This window comes from Prosopis cineraria, unplaced genomic scaffold (genome assembly GCF_029017545.1).
Source record: "Prosopis cineraria cultivar Desert tree isolate PC_DT_omini unplaced genomic scaffold, ASM2901754v1 PC7, whole genome shotgun sequence".
NCBI classification, from domain to species: Eukaryota; Viridiplantae; Streptophyta; class Magnoliopsida; order Fabales; family Fabaceae; genus Prosopis; species Prosopis cineraria.
The window spans coordinates 31,058,012-31,081,293 of NW_026555338.1; the positions used below are offsets into that span (position 1 = coordinate 31,058,012).

General features: G+C 35.2%; 1 pseudogene; it reads left to right on the top strand.

Annotated features, from left to right (window-relative positions):
- Positions 1–1,983: 1,983 nt before the first annotated feature.
- Positions 1,984–19,376, top strand: LOC129316729 (G-type lectin S-receptor-like serine/threonine-protein kinase At1g67520; annotated as a pseudogene).
- Positions 19,377–23,282: the final 3,906 nt, after the last annotated feature.

Here is a 23,282-nt window from a genome sequence, read left to right on the forward strand (position 1 = left end):
TACAAGAAATTTATAGAGAAAATATATTTATAGGTCTTTATAGTTTTACTTAATTTTGAATTAAGTTTCTATAATTTATGTTATTTTAATTAAGCTCTTATAGTTTGATTAATTAAATTTTTTATTCTTAAAAGTTAGAATGCTTAAAATATTCCTTTTAAAAAATAAAATTAAAAACTTTTATGTTTTTATTTAATGATTATATGACTTTAGAATACATAATTTTTATAATTCAAAATTTATATATTTAAGTTATTTTTAAATATTTTTATACATATAGAATTTTTATTAACAATTAATAAAAATATAAACAGTATATTAATTTTTTTTAAATTTCGGCTAAAAGTTTGTAATTAAATCTTCTGTAAACTTCAAGAGTGCTTTTATTTTGTAAAATTTGATAATTCATTAGTAAATTTAATCTTCAAGAGTTAATATATATAATAAATCAAACTATAAGAATTCAATTAAAACAAAATAAAATATATAAAATTAATTTAAAATTAATTGAAATTATAAGCACTTGTAGATATATTTTTCTAAATTTATATTTATTATACTTAAAAATTGAGGAATTTAAAAAAATAAAAAATGGTAAAAAAAATACTTACAGTGTATTGTGTGAAAAGTAATAAGATAGAATTTATATTTTTTTATTAAAAAAAGGACAAAAACGCAAAATATGATGGAATCCAAATTGATATTATCATAAGCTATATGATTTATGTTCGTTTTTGGTCTAATGGGAATTTAAATGACTTATTTTTGTGATGATATGTCAAATCAAATTCAAGTGTGTTTCCAATATCATTTATTTTCTTATGATTCATTATCAATATCGGGCATTCAGGGTATTGTCAAATCATTAGTTTTCTTTAATTCTTGCAGTCTTGTACAAATTCATCAAGTCACTGTGACCATGGCACAAACATAAAGTTTCAACTTTCAAATGATGCGTACAATATCTTTTGTTCACTGATATGTATTATAAACATTTTGTTTCTAAAAATTAGCTTTAGCATCTACAATGGCTTGACGATATATCCACTTATTAATATTAATACAAGTTTGTATCTTTCATTTCAGAACAAAGGATAGAAGAAAAACCTAGGAAAAATCACTGTCAACTTTCTCACAAGAGAAGAAAAACAAGGGCAAAATAACAACCTGATTGTATGAATATAACAACTTAGTTGAAAGTAAATGATAACTTGACTTGAGATAAGAAAATAATTACTTGAATATATGTAACTTGGATTTATGAAAATAACAACTTGGTTTAACGCAAATGACAACTTATTATTTTTTTTAAATGCAAGTTGTTAGTTTCATAAACTTAATCAAATTTTAATGTACTTAAATCTAAGTTATTATTTACTTACTATTTTCTCCCAGAGGGCTACCATTTTTTTCCCTTTAGTCACGTATTTTTAATATTTAATTAATATCAACAAAACAAAGAAGTTTAAATATTTAAATGTTCCTTTTGTAAATCTCAAATCAAATATTGTCAATATATATAACAAAATTGATTAAAAAAGTTAACGTTAACGTACAAACTACATAGCATAAGGCTGATGGGCTGCTGAGAGTCAAATCAAAATAAGGGGTGGGGGGGGGGGGAATTGAACCAAGCATCTGCCGAAACACTCCCTTAATTAGCCAGTAATCATTGAACTTGAATCCGTCCACAAAGACTTTAGAACAAGAATTCACGAGAAGGAAAAGGACTTGAGAGTTGAGACCAAATCAAATCCTTATAATAAAAATTTAAACAATTGATCGATATGAAGTTGATATCAATCTGGGTTTTGCCAAATGCCGCCGAGACAGTTAATGTTATTAACTAGGACCAAAACCCAAATAACAACAACAACAACAACAACAAATACACAGAACAAAATGTTACGCCATGAATAAATATCATCAAAAAGCTTCATGAAATACTGAGTTCTAGCTGGTTATGCCCTTTGCCTCTCCACCATGTCTGTGAAGAGTAATCTTGAGGTTGTGTTATGGGTTCTTATTGTGGGGATCCTGGGGATTTGGAGAATTTTTTGTGATGCACAAGACACGAGTGACCATTTGATGCCAGGTGATCAGCTAAATCACACAAACCCTTCTACATGCTCAGCCAGGGGCCATCATTGCATGGCTTTCAAGAAAATAGCAAAGTACTATGACGCTCCCTTTTACTGCCTATTAGTCTACAATTCAAAGAATGATGATCCTCCAGTTTGGATTGCCAATCCCAATGATCGAAGTCTCAATACTTCTTTAGAATCCGAAGCTTTAACTTTGGATCATTCTGGCGTGATGAAAATTACGCACCAAAGTCAAGAGCCTACTATCCAATTCTCTCCTCCTCCAGATCAACCTCAAGATCTCATCAACAACACTTATGCCACCTTGTTGAGTACTGGAAACTTTGTCCTGCAACATCACCACCCAAATGGAACAAACACTGTCTTGTGTCAGAGTTTTGATTATCCCACTGATACTCTTGTTCCAGGAATGAGGTTAGGCGTTAACCACAAAACTGGAAGAAACTTGTCATTAGTTTCATACTTTCGTGGGATGCCTTATCCAGGTCCTTTCACATTGGAATGGGAACCAGAACGAGGCAATTAATCATTAGGAGAAGGGGGCAGGTAATGAAGGATAGAGAATAATGTTGACATTTCATTTACTATTTGTAATGTTGGTATAGAATACCCTTAAATAGGTTTTTAGTCGAACAAAATAGTTAAAGGACTCTATTTTTGAGTTCCATTAATATAAATTTAGGTTAAAGGATACATTTAGTTCTTTAACTTTATATAATATTTTATTTTAGTCTATTAAATTTATAAAGTGTTTTTTAAATTCTTTAATGCCAACACTGTTGTTTTTATCCCAATAAATTTTTTTATTGAACTTTCAAAGATTGACATATTGAGTTTATTTTCTTAATAACAATAATCGGTACAAAAAACAATCACTTGAAACTAATAATGTTAGGATTAAAAGATTTAAAAAATATTTTACAAAATTAAAGAATTGAATTAAAATTTTATATAAAGTTAAAATATTAAAATTATAATTTTTAAGTGTTTTTGCAATATCTTCAATAGGTTTATTGGGCAAGCGGGGTATTTAGAAACGGGAAGTTCCAGAGCATGTCAGAAGAAGCCCAAAGCTCCTATAACTACACCATTGTCTCAAAAGAAGATGGAGAGTATCTCATGTTCGTACCTCGAAATGATGCGAATGAAACAGATGAACATGCAGAATGTGGTCAATCGATTATAAGGGATGTTATTTCAAAGCAGTGGGTCATTCAAGCAGCTACTAAACATTGTATTGATGAGTATCATGATGAATCATTCGGACACTAATATCTAGTGATTAATAGATTCTATCGTATCACTCATATTCCTTTGGTTAGTTTTGGCTCCGATTAGAATTTAAACTCCAAATGTTTAAAAGTACTGTCTAATATGTTATGCTAATTATACAGGGATCCCATCACCAGAGAAAAGTTCAGGGCCAGTAAGACCTTACCAAGAATCAAATTCAAATGCAAAAACAGACAAATTACTTATTGCTGTCCCTGTGATCACTCTATTCATAATATCTGCAATTGTGTGGTTGCTCCTATTAAAGAGGAAACTCAGGGTCAAAGGTACACAATAATTACATGTAAGTAACCTATCATAAATCCTAGAGTTGAATTTACATCTCCCATTCAAACTTCAGCAGAAAGTCAAATATCAGAGATGGAGGAAACTTCAAATGGAGTTGCAAATGCAAACGACATACAGAACTATGATAAGAATGGACGTTATTTGAAAATGTTTAGTTATGCATCCCTCCTGAAAGCTACAGATTGCTTCTCATCAGAGAACAAGTTGGGAGAGGGAGGCTTTGGACATGTTTATAAGGTATAGCCCTACAGGGTCATTCCAAATGAATTATTTCAATTGATAGATAAATTAAGATATATTATGATCAAGTCATTAATTTTTATTTAGGGAAGACTACAAACAGGGAAAGAAGTGGCTGTTAAAAGACTTTCAAGAAGCTCTAGACAAGGAATGACAGAATTCACAAATGAGTTGAAGCTAATATCGGAACTCCAGCACGAAAATCTTGTCCAGCTACTAGGTTGTTGCATTCAAGGAGACGAGAAAATTTTAATTTATGAGTACATGCCCAACAAAAGCTTGGACTTCATCTTATTTGGTAAGAAAGACATCCTCAATCTATGCATGCTTTTCAAGAAGTTACTAAAACCAAATGGTATTTGCTTGCTAAGCTTATTGTTTGTCTTCCTCATCCGTTGTTGACAATTTTCTTTCAAAGATCCTACAAGAAGCAAGCTACTTGAATGGAAGAAAAGACTCAACATAATTGAAGATATCGCTCGGGGATTACTGTACATTCATAAATACTCAAGATTAAAAATATTGCATAGAGACTTGAAAGCAAGTAACATACTACTCAATAAAAAAATGATCCCCAAAATTTCTGATTTTGGTTTAGCAAGAATTATTGCACAAGAATCAGAGGGAAACACTAATAGAATTGTTGGTACATTGTGAGTACACATTGGCTAAAGACTTTTTGTTTTCTATTTAATTCTTGTACTATTTAAATAGCTACTGCATTATATTTCCTTTTTGCATTCGATTTGTCTATATATATATTTAGGTTGTATATGTATGCATGCAAGCATGCATGTATGTATGAATTATGAGCTAAGTATTTTGTCATACATAAATCTAAGCAGTGGATACATGCCTCTTGAATATGTAATTGAGAGGATTCTTTTCTACAAAGTCAGATGTCTACAGCTTTGGAATCCTAATGCTTGAGATTGAGTGGCAGAAGAAACAACAGCTTTTACAATGCCAATGGCCCATTCAATTTAGTGGGACATGTAAGTCTGAAAGCATGCATGCATGGTACTCTCGTGCATAATAACTATTCACGTGGGCTCATGCGTGATATGCGGCATAACTAAAGCACGTGACTATAGGGATTTAGATATTATTATTTTAATTGTAAATATCATGAGATCACAGGAGATATCTTAGGCAGAACATACGCGAGGATTACGATCACGTCTCACTGTATATATGCATGCCGTGTGCAGCTTATGTTTTGAATAAAAATATTCCTCCATTAACAAAATCTTTTTAGTATCAGAGTTGAGGTCCTGAATACCTTGTTTGTGTTCAACCATGATTGAAACTGATGAAGCTAATAGTGGTGCCGATGGGAAGAACAGTAGCGACACATTGTCTCCTTATTACTTACACCCATCTGATAACCCAGGGCAAGTTTATGTCAGTGAGCTGCTTAATGAAGGCAACTATGCGGAGTAGGTGAATGACATGGCGAACGCTCTCTTTGCTAAGAACAAAATAGGATTCGTTGATGGCACACCGTCAATGCCGTCTGTCGACTCGTCGGAACTCAGTGCGTGGATGCGTTACAACGCAATGGTGAAGGGATGGTTGAAGAGTTCGATGGACAAGGATGTTCACATTAGCGTACGTTACGCTAAGAGTGCTCGTGAGATATGGACAGATCTCGAGGAACGATTCAGAAAAGGTAATGCGCCTCGCGTATATGAACTCTGAAGGTAGGTAGCAATGATGCGGCAGGATCGATCTTCAGCACCCACTTACTACACCAAGCTGAAAAGCTTGTGGGATGAAATAGAGATGATCATGCCGATGCCTAAGTGCGAGTGTGGTAAATGCACGTGTGATATTGGAAAGCAGCTTATTGAAATGAAGGAACGAGATCGCTTGTACGAGTTTCTCATGGGACTAGATGAGGCATCCAACACCATTAAAACTCAGATTCTTAGTATGAAACCCACACCAAGGTTGGGACAAGCATACCACCTGGTTGCAGAGGATGAACAACAAAGGCAAGTTTCAGCTATGCAGAGGCCTATGATTGAAAGTGCGGCGTTTCAAGTGCGTACTGATAAAGTATCCAGAGATGGAAAAAGGGAAAAGCCTAAATGCAATCATTGCCAAAAGTTAGGACATACAGAAGATCGATGTTACGAGTTGATTGGGTTCCCTGAAGATTGGAAGAAAGGGAGTCGTGACAAACGAGAAAGACGGACAAACTGGGGTGAGAAAAAGGGTATGCCACGTGCTGTACAGGTGAGCATGACTGAGAGTCCTATTCCAGGATTGACAACTGATCAATATGAATGCCTTCTATAATGCATCAACCAAGAAATAGACGTCAATAAGGTTGAAAGTGGACCGTGAGCCAATATGGTAGGTATGGTGAATTCTAATAATAGCTAGGTGATTGACACAGGGGCAACCGACCACATAGTTTGCAACCCAACGTTGTTGCATAACATTTCAAAGGCTTTAAATCAGCCTCCAGTGCAAATTCCTAATGGAGATAGTATGCAAGTGGCAGGCATTGGGCAGGCTATAATAAATGATCATCTACAGCTAGACAAAGTTCTATATATCCCAGATTTTAAATGCAATTTGTTGTCTATAATGAAGCTGCCAAAACAATATGATTATATGGTGATTCTTGTGCATAATATTTGTCTTATCCAGGACTACAGATCGAGGACCCTGATTGGAGTGGCTAGAGAACGAGATGGGCTATATATGTTCGAGTCGGAAATGTCACAAAAGGCAGCCACACAGGTGCGAAGTGTGATGAATGTGCGAAACACAGTGGATCTGCAGGTTTGGCATCATCGACTCGGGCACCCTCCTGAAGACAAAATGAAGAAAATGAGTTTACTCTCAAATGCTTTCAATAATGAGCTCTTGGCACACTGTGATTCTTATTTAAGAGCAAAACAGACCCGTCTTGTATTTCCTTCTAGTACAATAAAAACCTCTTCTTGTTTTGACATGATCCATTGCGATATATGGAACATCCTGATTTTTTTTAGATAAAAAAAATTGTTGTGAAATTTAAGTTTTTATTTAAATAAATAAATAAATAATAATAATAGAAATTTATATTATTTGAGATTATTCAGAAATAATAATATGGTTAGAAATTTAATTATGAATTAAAAACTTAGGTTTAAAATTATATAAAAAATATTTTGTTAAGATATATTTTAAGATTTTAAAAAAATTATTATGTGTGTGTGAGTTTAAAAAAAAAAGAAAAGAAAGTAAAAAAAAAAGAAAGGGGGGTGTAGAAGTCCCACATCAGTTAGATGTGGGATGAGGAAAGGATTTCTCATGTATAAAAGAAAGCGAGAGCGTGCAGAGAAAGGAAGAAAAGAAAAGTTTATGCAATTGTGAAAATTGTAACTAAGGGCCCAAGATGCAATTTCGAGAAAATTACAAGTAATGGCATAAAAGTTTGAATAATTAAATTCAGACTTATAGTTTTTTTTAATATAATTTTGGGACCCACAATCTTATTTTTATATTATTTTTCTCTATTCCTCTCACGTTGCTCAGCGTCTTCTTGTAAGGGGGGATTATTTTTTTTTCTTCAGGTATGTTCTAACTTTCCTGTTTAGATTAGCATTTAAAAAATTATTTAATTACAAAATTAATTTTATAGTTATTTTCTAATAGTATTAGCTTTCTAGTGATATGATTATTTTGTAGGATAGAGTAAATATTCTGATTAAGATTTTTCTATAGGATAGTTAATCTGATGATTTGATAGATTAAAAATATAGGTTAAAGCTCTTAGGAATATAATAAATATTATAGAATATTTTTTTGAGGTTGAAACTCATGTTTAAGAATTTTTGAGTTAAACTCTAGATCTATATGGTTGAATTTATGTCGAATCTGAGATGTAGGGATGAATCTCAGATTATTAAATATTTATTTAAGTATGAATAGGTATTTTTGAGGATATAGAAAGATGATTTGAGGCTTGAGGATAATTCTAAAATTTTTAATTTATTTTTGGATGAATTTTTTAAAATATAGAAGCATGAAATTATGATACTAGAAGTGATTTGAGGATAAAAAAAATAGTTTATTAGGGTATGGGAATTTTAGAAAAGAATTTGAGAAGTTAAATGAGGCATAAATCTTAAATTAGTGTTAATATAGATTATAGATCTAAGACTTTCTAACTCTTTAAATTAGAGTTATTTATTTTAATGTAAAATTAATATATAGTATTGTGAAATAATTATGTAGATTATATTGACAAAGATAGTGGTGAAAAAGGAGTTGTGAAGGGGAACTTATTATTCAAGACACAAGGTAACCATTATTAATGTGTTGTGATGGGTGTGTTTGTAAATGGTTATGTGTTGTTTTTATTATTTGAAAAAATTATGAATTATTGAAAATAAATACTGTATATACTTGTTTGAAATTATTACCAAGTGGGTTAAAAAATTTATTTTTGTTTATCATGATGAGATATTATTGTTCGGATATATTCTGTTTGGATATTTGAATGATGCATGACTTGTCAGGGTATTTTAATGTATGGTGTTAATGAGAATTTCTGTTCGGTTAATTATTACTACGTGGTAAGCCCTCATTAGACCCAATGAGTGGCGTGTCGGTTGGTCCAACTTACCTTTGGCCGGGTGATTTAGCGTCCGAGCATGGCGAAAGGAGGATATAAGGTGCAGTCATACAAATTAAATACTTGTTCGGTTTGTTTGAAAATATTGTTCGGTTAAATGTTTTATATACCCACTTAGCAATCGCATGATTAGTTACAACTGCATGCATCATTACATATTAATTTTTGGTTACTGGGACTTTTAAGTCTCATTTCCCGTGGTTAATATTTTTACAAGAGCGAGTCCGGCCGAGAAAGCACCAGAGGTGTAACTATGGTGTATGAGACACCATCTTTTATGTTGCCTCTTATTTTGGATTATACAATGTATCTTGTGCCAACTTAGGACATATCTTCTTTGTAAAGCATGTAAACTCTAATCCTTTTTATTAAAAGTATTTATATGACCAAGAGGATTATATGTCCCTCTTGATGTATGAGCTGATTTAAATATCATGCCATGAAGATTATGTCTGTCCCTCATGGTTTTAATTACCTTTTTGGATATTTTAAGACTTGTGTTATGTCTTGGATGTATCATGGTAAGAAAATTTTCTACCACGATAATGGTTTTAATAATTTACGAAAAATCAATTTGTATTTTTGAGGGTGTTACATATTGGTATCAGAGCATCATGTTTCGAGCCTTTATTTTAGTAACACTTATTTAAACTTTTGTTTGAAACTATTATTTGTGTGAATTTAATATGTATTTATTATGTGTGGTGCATTACATATAGTCGGTTGGCAATATACATTGTTATGGTGTTTCTCATTGTATGGCCATTATATAACTAGGTTAATTTTATTATTTATATCTTGTATCCTTTAGGAGGGGAGAGAAAATGCCTGTTACTTGCGGTAACTCAGGATTCTAACATGAACATCTACCACCGCCACTGCCAAATGAGGAGCCTGACTTGGCGGAATTGAGAATGCTTGTAAAAACATTAACAGACAAGGTTCAAGGATACGAACAAGAGTTGATGGAGCTAAAGAGGCAAAAGGTAACTGAAAATAGAGATAGGGCTCATGTTGAGAGTTATGTGGGGGAAGGCAGTTCCTCACATCCTGCCACTCTGAGAGATCATGAGTCTAGAAGGGAGGAAATTAGGCAGGAGGAACAGAGAGCCCCACCGACCATTACTGATGTGTGGGAAACTGTTAAGAAGTTTAACCCTCCTACGTTTGATGGTAACCTTAAACCATCCGTGGTAGAGGAATGGGTGAAGAGACTCGAGTCCATCTTTCGAGTAGTCACATGCACTAGCAATCAAAAAGTACAAGTAGCATTAGTGCTCCTAGTAAAAGGAGCAAGAGATTGGTGGGAGACAGCAAGGCCCAGGGATGATTCTACACTCACCTGGGAGGAATTCAAGGAAAAATTATTCAGGCATTACTTTCCATCAGAGTTAAGGTCTGAGAAGGAAGTGGAGTTCCATGCCTTTAAGCAAGGGAACTTCGATGAGGACACATTCATTGTTAAGTTTCAGGAGTTATCTAGATACTCCACGTACCTGCAGTATAGGGATGATTCTGAATGAAAGGCCAAGCACTTATTGGAGAAGGCTAGACTAGAATTGAGGGAGCAATTGGCTCATCTAGATATCCGAGATTATGACGAAATGTGCATAAAACTACAAGTAGTAGCTCGCAGTAAGAAGGAGTCGAGAGAGAGAAGAGGGGTTATTCATATAGTAGACCCCCAACCTACCCTCGACCCACCGGAGGCATTATGAAGAAAAACCATCAGGGTTTGAGTAGCTCATGGAACCAAGGAAGACAGAAGGGTCCATTTCAAAGGGGCCAAGGACAGAGGAGCTATCATAGTAGTTATCACGGGTCACAGAGGAGCCCAACAGTATCTACCCCTGGCCCGAGTACAGCAAGCTCTCAGCAGTGCACTAAATGCAAGCGTCGTCATTTCGGACAGTGCTGGGTCTGTTACATTTGTGGGAAACCCAGTCACATTGTAAAGTTTTGTGGGGACAACCAGGGCTCAAATATGAAGAACCCTTCCCAACATCCTACTGTCTCTGGCCGTGTGTTTGCCCTTACTCAGGACACGATGAACTCCCCAGATGCCATTAAAGGTAACATCAAAATCCTTCATCATGATATTGTTGCACTGTTTGATTTAGGTGCTACACACTCTTTTATTTCTGAAACTTGTGTAAAGAATCTTGATTTTTGTGTGTGTATTTTACCTTTTGAAATGAATGTGTCTACTCCTACGGGAGAATCTGTGAGGACCGCTAAGGCATGCCTTAACCTAGTGGTCAAGTTTAAAAATAGGAAAATAACTATGGACTTAATTATCCTACCATTGAGAGGTATGGATGTAATTGTGGGAATGAATTGGATGGCTGCAAATGATGCTATCTTAGATTGTAGAGAGAGGAGTGTGTCTTTATCTTCTTTGTCGGTGACTCCAGTCGAGACTCAAGATCATGTATTCTTGTCGGTAGCGCAAGTTGATAGATATATGAAGAAGGGTTGCCAGGCCTACATGGTTTTATTCTCCATCCAAGCTGAGATTGATAAAGGCGTGAAGAATATCCCAATTGTCAAAGAATTTGCGGATGTATTTCCAGACGAAGTCTCCGGTTTACCCCCAAAGCGCGAGGTAGAGTTCTCAATTGAATTGGTACCCGGTACAGGACCAATTTCTAAGGCTCCTTATCGGATGTCCCCCTCAGAGTTAGCAGAACTGAAAAAGCAAATTGAAGAGCTACTTGAGAAGGGTTTCATCAGACCGAGTGTTTCACCTTGGGGATCTCCAATCTTTTTTGTAAAGAAGAAGGACGGAAACCTCTGATTGTGCATTGATTATAGACAATTGAACAAAGTAACCATCAAGAACAAATATCCACTTCCGAGAATTGATGACTTACTGGATCAGCTTGTGGGATCCGTAATTTTCTCAAAGATTGACTTAAGGTCAGGGTACCACCAATTGAGAGTAAGAGTGGAGGATATACCTAAGACAGCGTTTCGGACGAGATATGGGCATTATGAATTCATGGTGATGCCGTTTGGACTTACGAATGCTTATGGATTATATGAATAGGATCTTTCGACCCTATTTAGATAAGTTTGTAGTAGTGTTTATTGATGACATTCTTATTTATTCAAAGGATGAGGAGGCCCATGGCGAGCATTTAAGAATCATCTTGCAAGTTTTGAGGGAACATAAGCATTATGCCAAATTAAGCAAGTGTGAATTTTGGCTCCAAGAAGTAAAGTTTTTAGGCCATGTTGTGTCCAGAGATGGAGTTGCGGTGAATCCTAGCAAGATTGATGCAGTGATGAAGTGGGAACAGCCAAAATCTGTTACAGAGATACGAAGCTTTCTAGGTTTAGCAGGTTACTATCGTCGCTTTATTAAGGGATTTTCGCAAATTGCGATGCCCTTAACTAAGCTAACTAAGAAGGATGCCCCGTTTAGTTGGACTGACAAATGTGAAGCTGCTTTCTAAGAATTGAAAAAGAGGTTAACCACTACTCTAGTGTTGACTATTCCTGACCCTGTGGTGCCGTACACTCTGTACACTAATGCTTCTTTAAAGGGTTTAGGATGCGTTTTGATGTAAGATGACCGAGTGGTTGCCTATTCCTCTAGACAGTTGAGGCCACACGAGGAAAATTACCCTACACATGACTTGCTGCAGTTGTGTTTGCTCTGAAGATATGGAGACACTACTTGTATGGATCTAAGTTTCAAATCTTCAGTGACCATAAAAGCTTGAAGTATTTATTTGATCAGAAAGAGCTTAATATGAGGCAGCAGCGATGGATGGAATTTTTGAAGGATTATGACTTTGAATTACATTACCATTCGGGTAAGGCTAACGTGGTAGCTAACGCCTTAAGTAGAAAGACTATTCATGCTGCACATTTGATGGTTCATGAATATCATTTGTGGAATAGTTTTCATGATGTTTCAGTGGATGTGATTGAACATCAAATGGCCATACTCCAGGTAGCAGACTTTGAGAGCAAATTTTGGGAAGATCTCAGAGTCTCACAGCAGAGTGATGACTACTTGAAGAATATAAGGAAGGAGATAATAGCAAGTAAAGCTCCAAATTTTACCATCTCTGATGACACAGTGATAAGATATAAAGGTAGAGTTTGTGTACCTAATGATCCAAGATTGAGGAATATCCTTTTAGAAGAGGCTCATAGGAGCAAATATACAATTCATCCCGGTATAACTAAAATGTACCATGATTTGAAGCGAGGTTGGTGGTGGCCAGGAATGAAGAAAGATGTAACCGAATTTGTTTCTAGATGTTTAACATGTCAGAAGATAAAGATAGAACATCAGAAGCCAGCTGGAACACTACAACCGTTAGATATTCCAAAGTGGAAATGGGATGATATTTCCATGGATTTCATCACTGGATTGCCAAGAACACCCTCGAGTAAGGATGCTATTTGGGTGATAGTAGACCGACCCACCAAATCGGATCACTTTTTGGCAATCAAGTTTACCTCTACATTAGAAAAATTTGCTGAGATATACATCAAGGAGATAGTTAGACTTCATGGTATACCCTCTAGAATTGTGTCAGATCGTGACCCAAGGTTCACTTCTAACTTTTGTGGTGCACTACAAAAGGCTATGGGTACCAGACTGAGTTTTAGCACCGCATACCACCCCCAAACAGATGGACAAACATAGAAGACGATCCAGACTTTGGAGGACATGTTGAGAGCTTGTGCCATTGAACTATCAGGTAGTTGGGATAGTCATTTGCCATTAGCTGGATTTGCTTATAATAACAGCTATCATTCTAGTATTGGGATGGCGCCTTATGAGGCCTTGTATGGAAGGAAGTGTAGATTGCCTTTGTGTTGGACAGAATTAAGTGAGAGGAGTACCATTGGTCCAGAAATTGTAGAGCAGACCACCCAGAAGACTGCAATGATTAAGCAAAAATTGCTAACAGCTCAGAGTCGACAGAAAAGCTATGCTGATAAGAGAAGACGGCCGTTAGAGTTTGAAGTAGGAGATCATGTATTTTTGAAGGTTTCTCTGGTGACAGGCATTGGTAGATCCATTAAGGAAAGAAGTTGACACCTAGATTTATGGGCCCGTATGAGATCTTGGAGCGAATTGGACCTGCTGCATATAAAGTTGCATTGCCTCCATAGATTGCAGGTATCCATAATGTGTTCCACATATCACAATTGAAGAAGTACAACCCGGATTCCTCCCATGTTATTGAACTTGAAGAAGTGGAATTGAGGGAGAATTTGACCTTTAGATCCGAACCAGAGCGAATTGAGGACTTTAAGGACAAACAACTGTGCAATAAGACTATCCAACTTGTGAAGGTGATTTGGAAGGGTGGAGCCCTAGGTGATGCTACTTGGGAGACCGAGGAGAGTATGAGGCGAGATTATCCACATTTATTTGCTTAGGTACTTAGTTTCTAAGCTTACCAACATTAAATTTTGAGGACAAAATTTCTAAAAGGAGGGGAGAATTGTAACATCCTAAATTTTTTTTAGAAAAAAAAAATTGTTGTGAAATTTAAGTTTTTATTTAAATAAATAAATAAATAATAATAGGAATTTATATTATTTGAGATTATTCAGAAATAATAATATGGTTAGAAATTTAATTATGAATTAAAAACTTAGATTTAAAATTATATAAGAAATATTTTGTTAAGATATAATTTTAAGATTTAAAAAAAATTATTGTGTGTGTGTGAGTTTAAAAAAAAAAGAAAAGAAAGTAAAAAAAAATGAAAGGGGGGTGTAGAAGTCCCACATCGGTTAGATGTGGGATGAGGAAAGGATTCCTCATGTATAAAAGAAAGCGAGAGCGTGCAGAGGAAGGAAGAAAAGAAAAGTTTATGCAATTGTGAAAATTGTAACTAAGGGCCCAAGATGCAATTTAGAGAAAATTGCAAGTAATGGCCTAAAGGTTTGAATAATTAAATTCAGACCTATAGTTTTTTTAATATAATTTTAGGACCCACAATCTCATTTTTATATTATTTTTCTCTTTTCCTCTCACGTTGCTCGACGTCTTCTTGCAAGGGAGGATTATTTTCTTTTTCTTTAGGTATGTTCTAACTTTCCTGTTTAGATTAGCATTTAAAAAATTATTTAATTACAAAATTAATTTTATAGTTATTTTCTAATAGTATTAGCTTTCTAGAAATATGATTATTTTGTAGGATAGAGTAAATATTCTGATTAAGATTTTTCTATAGGATAGTTAATCTGATGATTTGATAGATTAAAAATATAGGTTAAAACTCTTAGGGATATAATAAATATTATAGAATATTTTCTTGAGGTTGAAACTCATGTTTAAGAATTTTTGAGTTAAACTCTAGATCTATATGGTTGAATTTATGTCAAATCTGAGATGTGGGGATGAACCTCTGATTATTAAATATTTATTTAAGTATGAATAGGTATTTTTGAGGATATAGAAAGGTGATTTGAGGCTTGAGGATAATTCTAAAATTTTAATTTATTTTTGGACGAATTTTTTAAAATATAGAAGCATGAAATTGTGATACTAGAAGTGATTTGAGGATAAAAAAATAGTTTATTAGGGTATGGGAATTTTAGAAAAGAATTTGAGAAGTTAAATGAGGCATAAATCTTAAATTAGTGTTAATATAGATTATAGATCTAAGACTTTCTAACTCTTTAAATTAGAGTTATTTATTTTAATATAAAATTAATATATAGTATTGTGAAATAATTATGTAGATTATATTGACAAAGATAGTGGTGAAAAAGGAGTTGTGAATGGGAACTTGTTATTCAAGACACAAGGTAACCATTATTAATGCGTTGTGAATGGGAATTTCTGTTCGGTTAATTATTAACACGTGGTAAGCCCTCATTGGACCCAATGAGTGGCTTCTCGGTTGGTCCAACTCACCTTTGGCTGGGTGATTTGGCGTCTGAGCATGGCGAAAGGAGGATATAAGGTGCAGTCATGCAAATTAAATACTTGTTCAGTTTGTTTGAAAATATTGTTCGGTTAAATATTTTATATGCCCACTTAGCAATCGCATGATTAGTTACAACCGCATGCATCATTACGTATTAATTTTTGGTTACTGGGACTTTTAAGTCTCATTCCCCTTAGTTAATATTTTTATAGGAGCGAGTCCGGCCGAGAAAGCACCAGAGGTGTAACTATAATGTATGAGACACCATCTTTTGCGTTGCCTCTTATTTTGGATTATACAATGTATCTTGTGCCAACTTAGGACATATCTTCTTTGTGAAGCATGTAAACTCTAATCCTTTTTATTAAAAGTATTTATATGACCAAGAGGATTATGTCTGTCCCTCTTGATGTATGATCTGATTTGAATATCATTCCATGAGGATTATGTCTGTCTCTCATGGTTTTAATTACCTTTTTAGATATTTTAAGACTTGTGTTATGTTTTGAATGTATCATGGTAAGAAAATTTTCTACCACGATAATGGTTTTAATAATTTGCAAAAAATTGGTTTGTATTTTTGAGGGTGTTACAATATATGGGGTGGATATAAAGTACCATCTTTGTCAGGTGCACATTACTTCCTCACCATTGTAGATGACTTTAGTCGAACTGTTTGGGTCTATCTTATGAAGCATAAGTCAGATGTGAAAACATATTTACCAATGTTCTTGACCATGATAGAAACATAGTATGGGGCACAAGTGAAAACAATTCGCACAGATAATGGCTTAGAATTCTAGTCCAGCTTTATGCTTGCATTGTATGTTGAGAAGGGCATTACACTACAAACCATGTGCCCATATACCCCATAGCAAAATGGGGTTGTGGAGCGCAAACATCGATATATATTGGAGGTGGCTGAGCATGACGTTTTCAAGCAGGCTTGCCAACGTCATTTTGGGGGGAGTGTGTGTTGACAGTTGTGCACCTTATCAATCGCCTCCCGTCGAGGGTGTTGTGTCATAAAACACCATATGAGGTGCTACTTGGTAAGACACCGACATGTGAACACTTACACAGTTTTGGGTGTTTGGCATATGTACACAACTCAAGAATTGTAGATAAGTTTGATGAACGTGGGAGAGCGTGTGTCTTCATCGGATACCCCACAGGCCAGAAGGGATATAGCTTGTACGATATCCATAGTGGAGAAGTCTATGTATCACGCCATGTGGTTTTCTTGGAAACTCAGTTTCCCTTCCAGAGCCTACAAACCGAGACTACAGCTTTGGTTAGTAAGCCACCTACCCATGGTGCCATTATTGATGATGAGGAGGTAGCACATGCATTAGAGGTACCACTTACTAGTCATTCTTCTCTTGGTAAGACTGGTGCTGCATCAAGTACTGAGCAATCGGTTGACTGTCTTCCTACTGTAGAAGTTGAACAAATTAACGCAGTTCGTCGTAGTCAACAAACCAGGCAAGCACCAAGCCATTTAGGAGATTATGACCTCGACCTTCCAACTTCTTTAGCCCATCCGTCTCATCCTACTCTACCCTCTTCAGGGATCTCGATATCTGTATCAGGTAACTCCACTGCACACCCTCTTACTAATTTTGTTTCTAACGTGCGTTTCTCTTCCTCGCACAAAGCATTCTTGGCAGCAATTGATAAGCAAGATGAGCCCAAGCATTTTACAGAAGCAGTCCGACATGCACATTGGCGTGAGGCCATAGCATGTGAGATCGAGGCTCTTGAACAGAATGGTACATGGTCGATTGTCGATCTCCCACCTGGCAAACATGCTATTGACTCGAAATGGGTATACAAAGTTAAGTATAAACCCACGAGAGAGGTAGAGTAATATAAGGCTCACCTCGTAGCAAAAGGATTTACTCAACGAGAGGGTATTGACTTTCATGAGACATTTGCTCCGGTTGCTAAGCTTGTGACCGTACGGTGCCTTCTTGCCCTTGCTGCCAAGATGAATTGGTTTGTCCACCAACTCAACATAAACAATGCTTTTCTCTATAGCGACCTCGATGAGGAAGTATATATGAAGATCTTACAGGGTTTCCATCGTTCTGGACCGCACAAGGTGTGTCGATTACGGAAGTCCCTATATGGTTTGCGACAGGCTTTACGGAACTGGTATCACAAATTCACGGATGCCCTTCTTGCACGTGGTTTTATACATTCTCCTGCCGACCATTCTCTTTTCCTTCATCGACAGGGGGAGCGGTTCACAGCAGCCCTTATCTATATGGATGATGTTTTATTGGTAGGTAATGATGAGACTCACATGCAGAGTGTAAAGACTTTCCTCCATCAGCAATTCAGCATCAAAGACCTGGGGAAGCTAAAGTACTTCTTAGGCATTGAAGTTGCCCGATCTAGTGAGGGGTTCATGCTTAGTCAACGAAAATACATCCTAGACATTTTGAAAGATAGTGGAATGATGGGGTGTAGACCATGCTATACTCCCACGGAACAAAGTTGTAGATTAAAACCTATAGACGAAGACCCTTTTGCTAATGAAGGACGATATCGTCGCTTGTTAGGATCACTCTAGTACCTCACTATCATACGTCCTGACATCACCTATGCTGTTAATGTATTGAGTCAGTTTAGTGGGTCACCACGTAAGATCCACATGGACGCTGCAGAACGCATCCTCCGCTACTTAAAAGTGACTCCAGGACAAGGAATTATTATGAGAAGCTCTGGTTCATTGGGGCTCGTTGCATACTGTGACGCCGATTGGGCAGGCTGCCCAATGACGAGGAGGTCGTGTACTGGATACTTTGTTAGTCTCGACGGTTCTCCAATCTCATGGCGTTCTAAGAGACAAAGTGTTGTGTCTAAATCATCCGCAGAGGCAGAATATCGTGCGATGGCTTGTACTGTGAGTGAAGTAGTTTGGTTGAGATGGTTGCTCAAAGAACTGGGTATTCGTTGCTCAGAAGCTACTCCTCTTTATTGTGACAATCAGGCTGCACTTCATATAGCAGCAAACCTCGTCTTTCATGAGCGAACTAAGCATGTCGAAATGGATTGCTACTTCGTTCGCGAGCGGATACAGTCCAAGGAAATATCCCCACGAAAGATTTGGACCAAGCATCAGGTGGCTGACATATTTACGAAGGCCTTGATCAAGGAACGCCATCATGATCTAACTAGCAAATTGGGTGTTACGGACCTCCACACTCCAACTTGAGGGGGAGTGAAAGCATGCATGCATGGTACTCTCATGCGTAATAACTATTCACGTGGGCTCATGCGTGATATGCGGCATAACTAAAGGACGTGACTATAGGGATTTAGATATTATTATTTTAATTGTAAATATCGTGAGGTCACAGGAGATATCTTAGGCAGAACATATGCGAGGATTACGATCGCGTCTCACTGTATATATGCATGCCGTGTGCAGCTTATGTTTTGAATAAAAATATTCCTCCATTAACAAAATCTTTTAAGTCAAACTACAATAGTGTTTTCAATTTCACAGTAAATTTTCTACCATATATAAGTCCTTTGTGTAGTTAGTGCTTGAAATGGGTAGCATTTAACACGCCTTAGGCATGGGAGCTTTGGAGAGAAGGTGAAGCAGCAGCTTTGAAATTGGTAGATCTAACGATAAACGATTTCGTTGTTCTAGATCAAGTTTTGAGATGCATTCATGTTGGTCTATTACGTACAGAAGAACGGCCAGCTGATAGGCCCACCATGTCGGAAATTTTGTCAATGTTGACAAATGAAAGTGCCAAGCCTCGTTTGCTAAAGAGACCTGCATTTTGCTTTAGAGATCATGCTAGTGCAGGAAATGAACATCTTACAAGGCCCATTGTTTATTCAGCTAATAGCTTGACCATCTCTGATATATTAGCGAGATAAAAATTTAATGGTTTCCAAATGATAGCATCATGAGGTTCTTTCTTCCTTGTTTACACTTTTATGGAATATGTAAAGTTCAAATTTTCAGTAATACACATCATATTTAATTGTATTCATGCATGTTGCTTATATTACACTTTTGGTTCAAGAACTTGAGCATTGATGATTAGTCCATTTATTTTGTATGATTATGCAGCCAAGACCTCCCTCTGTATAACTTTCAGTGTCAAATTATTCACATGCTTCTGTCAAACATTCATGGGTCACAGCTTTTCAAGCCAGCTAAACGTCTTTTGCAATATTGATTTAATTTGAATGCCTAAGTTTTTCAAATATATTCATGTATTCCACAGGAGATTAATCCCTCCCTCGCATGGAATCTGGATTCGATTTTACTATATCTTGGTGCAAGTTTGGATTAGCAATGGAAGCCAAAATAATTAGGCTATTACCAAGATCCACGAAGTCATTATAGATGAACTCAATTATTTTTTAACCTTAAAGATGAACAACTTGAATATCTTTTATGACACGCTGAACAGAGGGAATTAATTTGGTGTAAATTGACTTCTTCCAAAAAAAGTAAAAAATAAAAAACCTACTCAGAAATTTCATTTTGTTTTTAATTTAAATTGCTGTGGAGGAATTTTTTTTTTTAGTGGAAATGGGAATGTATTTAATTAGCTGTGCAGGACACAAAGGATTACAAAACTGTAAAAGAAAGAGAAAGAAACAAATTAGACCAGCAATTTAAAGACAGAAAAAGCCTTAATACTGCCATCAACAGGAAGTTGAATCAAGAGGAAACAACTTTTTCCTCTGGATTTGATTCAAAAATATTTTAAAAAAATTAATTTGTTTTTATTTTTTTGGGAAGAAGCAAATTCACACCGTTTTTTGAAAAAACAAATAAGACTGTGAATGATCCATTTTTTATGATATTAATCAACATGCTAAATTAAATTTAAGTGTTTTCCCACTATTTCAGGTAAAAGAAAAAACTGTCTTCCCAATATCATCTATTTTCTTCTTATTCATTGGCCAAGCAGGGTATTCAAAAATGGAAAATTCTAAAAAGTAAAAACATGTCAAAGAGTGCATCACATGTATAACTACACCATTGTCCTCAAACGCTCAAGTTTCCAGAATGGGGATCAGGTTATATTGGGGCACATTTTATGACAGTGGAATGATTCTCTGTGATGAAGTTATATATCAAAGAAATCAAACTAAAGAGAAAAAAGACAAAGGCTTGCCTGCATATAATATGTTTCCAACTTTCAACTTATATGTAAGCAAGTGGCAGAGTTTTTTTTTTCCCCCTGAATCAGTCAACCCTCCAACGCCCTGCAAGCGGCACTACCTCTAATGAAAAATGAGTAACATAAGTTCATGGTAAACATGAAGGTTCTAGTCCAACATGAAGGTTTATAATTTATTATTACTGACTATATTATAGGATAAGATTGGTCTAATGCTGAATAACCATTATCAGAGATGAGGATGAAAAAAAAAATGAAGGATCAAAATGCATAAAATCCATGGAAAAAAATTGAGCAACGGTCTTAAACCCCATCCACATGAACTCGTTAATAACAAAGGAAGAGTAGCACTTCAAAAAGTTTAGTTTAATGATAGTTAGGTTGAAAATAGTTACAAATATCAAATTAGATGGCTATAAATTAGGAGTCTCAATTGTAAATCATGGAAGCGACCAATAAAACTAAAATGCCAAATTTACAACTGTGACGTACTCCATATTTACAACTGTTTAAATTGCTACTTGTTAAATTAATTTTTTAGTACCTAGCCTTATTTTTTACTATATATAAATACAAATGTCACTGGTAAAAACTCTAGTCTTTTGAACAAGCAGTCAATAAAAACTTGATAATAAATCAAATCAAATCAAACGAAAGCAATGTGTGTGTGTATATAAAATAACCGTAGGTCTTAAAAGAAAACTAGGAAAGCATGTATTACCGATCACTCGTCATTTTATAGCTATCATATTGGAATTTGCCAATTGTCACGAAGACAACAGGTGTAACTAGGACAAACCTTGGAAAACCAATAACAAACGATGGTATCTGAACATCATCAAAATGCTTGAGTCACAGAAATACTAATTTCTTGCTAGTTGTGCCCCGTTTTCTGCATCATGTCTCTGATCAGTAAACTCGTTATTTTGTTGCTGCTTGCTTTCAGGAAGCTTGGGTCGTGGAAATGCACAAGACACAAGAGACTATTTGAATCCAGGTGTCAACTAAGAGTTTTATGAGATCCTGATGATTTCAATCATGTCTGTGATTAGGAAACTTTTGGTCTTGTTGCTACTTGTTTTGGGGAAATCTTCTTGTCATGCTCTAGATAAAAGGGATCATTTGAAGCCAGGTGATCAGCTAAATCACAAAAAACCTCAAAATATGCTCCTTAGCTAAATCATGTTGCATGGGTTTTCTGGAATTAAACAGTCGCACCCCTTTTTACAATTTGCCAGTCTACAACCTTCCCTCTGAAACAAAGGTCTGGATTGCCAATCGAAATGATCAAATTCTCAATGCTTCTTCAGAAGCATTAACTTTGGATCATTGTGGCGTGTTGAAAATTACACATCAAGGTCAGGAACGAATCATCCTTTACTCTCCTCCAGCAGATCAGCCTCAAGATCTCATCAGTAACACTACTGCCGCCTTGTTGGATACTGGCAGCTTCGTCCTGCAACAACATTACTCCAATGGATCGAACGTTGTCTTGCAACAACAGTACGGTCAAGCACATTCATGGAATAATATCTCTTGAGCAGAGCACTTTATATCATATTCAATTTTAACCTGACAATTATTTCAATTTACCAGCTTTCTGACTTATTAAAAAAAAAATTCAATGTACCTAATATATAAATTAACTAAATACATTGATTATCCAATTTATTTTGGGTAGACTAAAAATTAGTGTTGAGTTGATCATAAATTTAATTGCAGAATTTTATCTAACAGGATGAAGCACTTCGAATTTCTATAACATTATTTAATAAGAATTAAGTGTAATATCAAAATTGAAAGTGAAACAATTTTTAAATCTCAATTCAGCATCACTCCAATTTAAATATCACAAAATAATTTAATTATCTTAAAAATAGTAAACCAAATATTAGGCACGTCCTTTTTTTTTTTTTTTGCTTTTATTTGTGCTCGATATCCTCATTGTCCCCCCCAAACTAATCCAAACCCTCACATGGTGCACCTTAAGCCGGCAGACGAGTACTGATGGAACGACCTCTTTGAAGCGTATCTTGTATCCTTGAACTCAAATTTTTAAGCAAATTGTGAGATTCTATTATTGTAAACAAACATAAAATAATTTCACACACTCTGATTTTAAACAACTGTATTTGAAATTCAAATAGTTGAGTATGATTCAACAAAGATAAAATATATATATATATATATAAAATCATTAACCACCATTACATATATATATATATAATTTTTCAAACCCAACCTATCATAAAATAAACAAAATTTAATTTTATGATTTTGCAAAATATAAAACAATTTGATTATTTCTTCTTAAATGAGTTGTTTTGAATTTCAAAAGGATAAATCTAGATAAAATAAAATAAATACAACCGATAACCACTCAATTGTTATATATGTAGTTTTCCAAATTGGACCTATAAAAAAAATTAATCTTATTATCATGAAAAAAAAATTGATTACACCTTTTGAAACGTGCCGATATCACAGCATAAGCATTGTAAAGTACAGAATTGCAAAATACACAACGAAACTAACATTACTTTTATTCTTATAACATTTAAAACTTATAAAATTGATCCTTTCAATGATCAAGTAGACATGGACCATGTGATGAGTAGATTTTACTTCATTACTTTTTCATGAA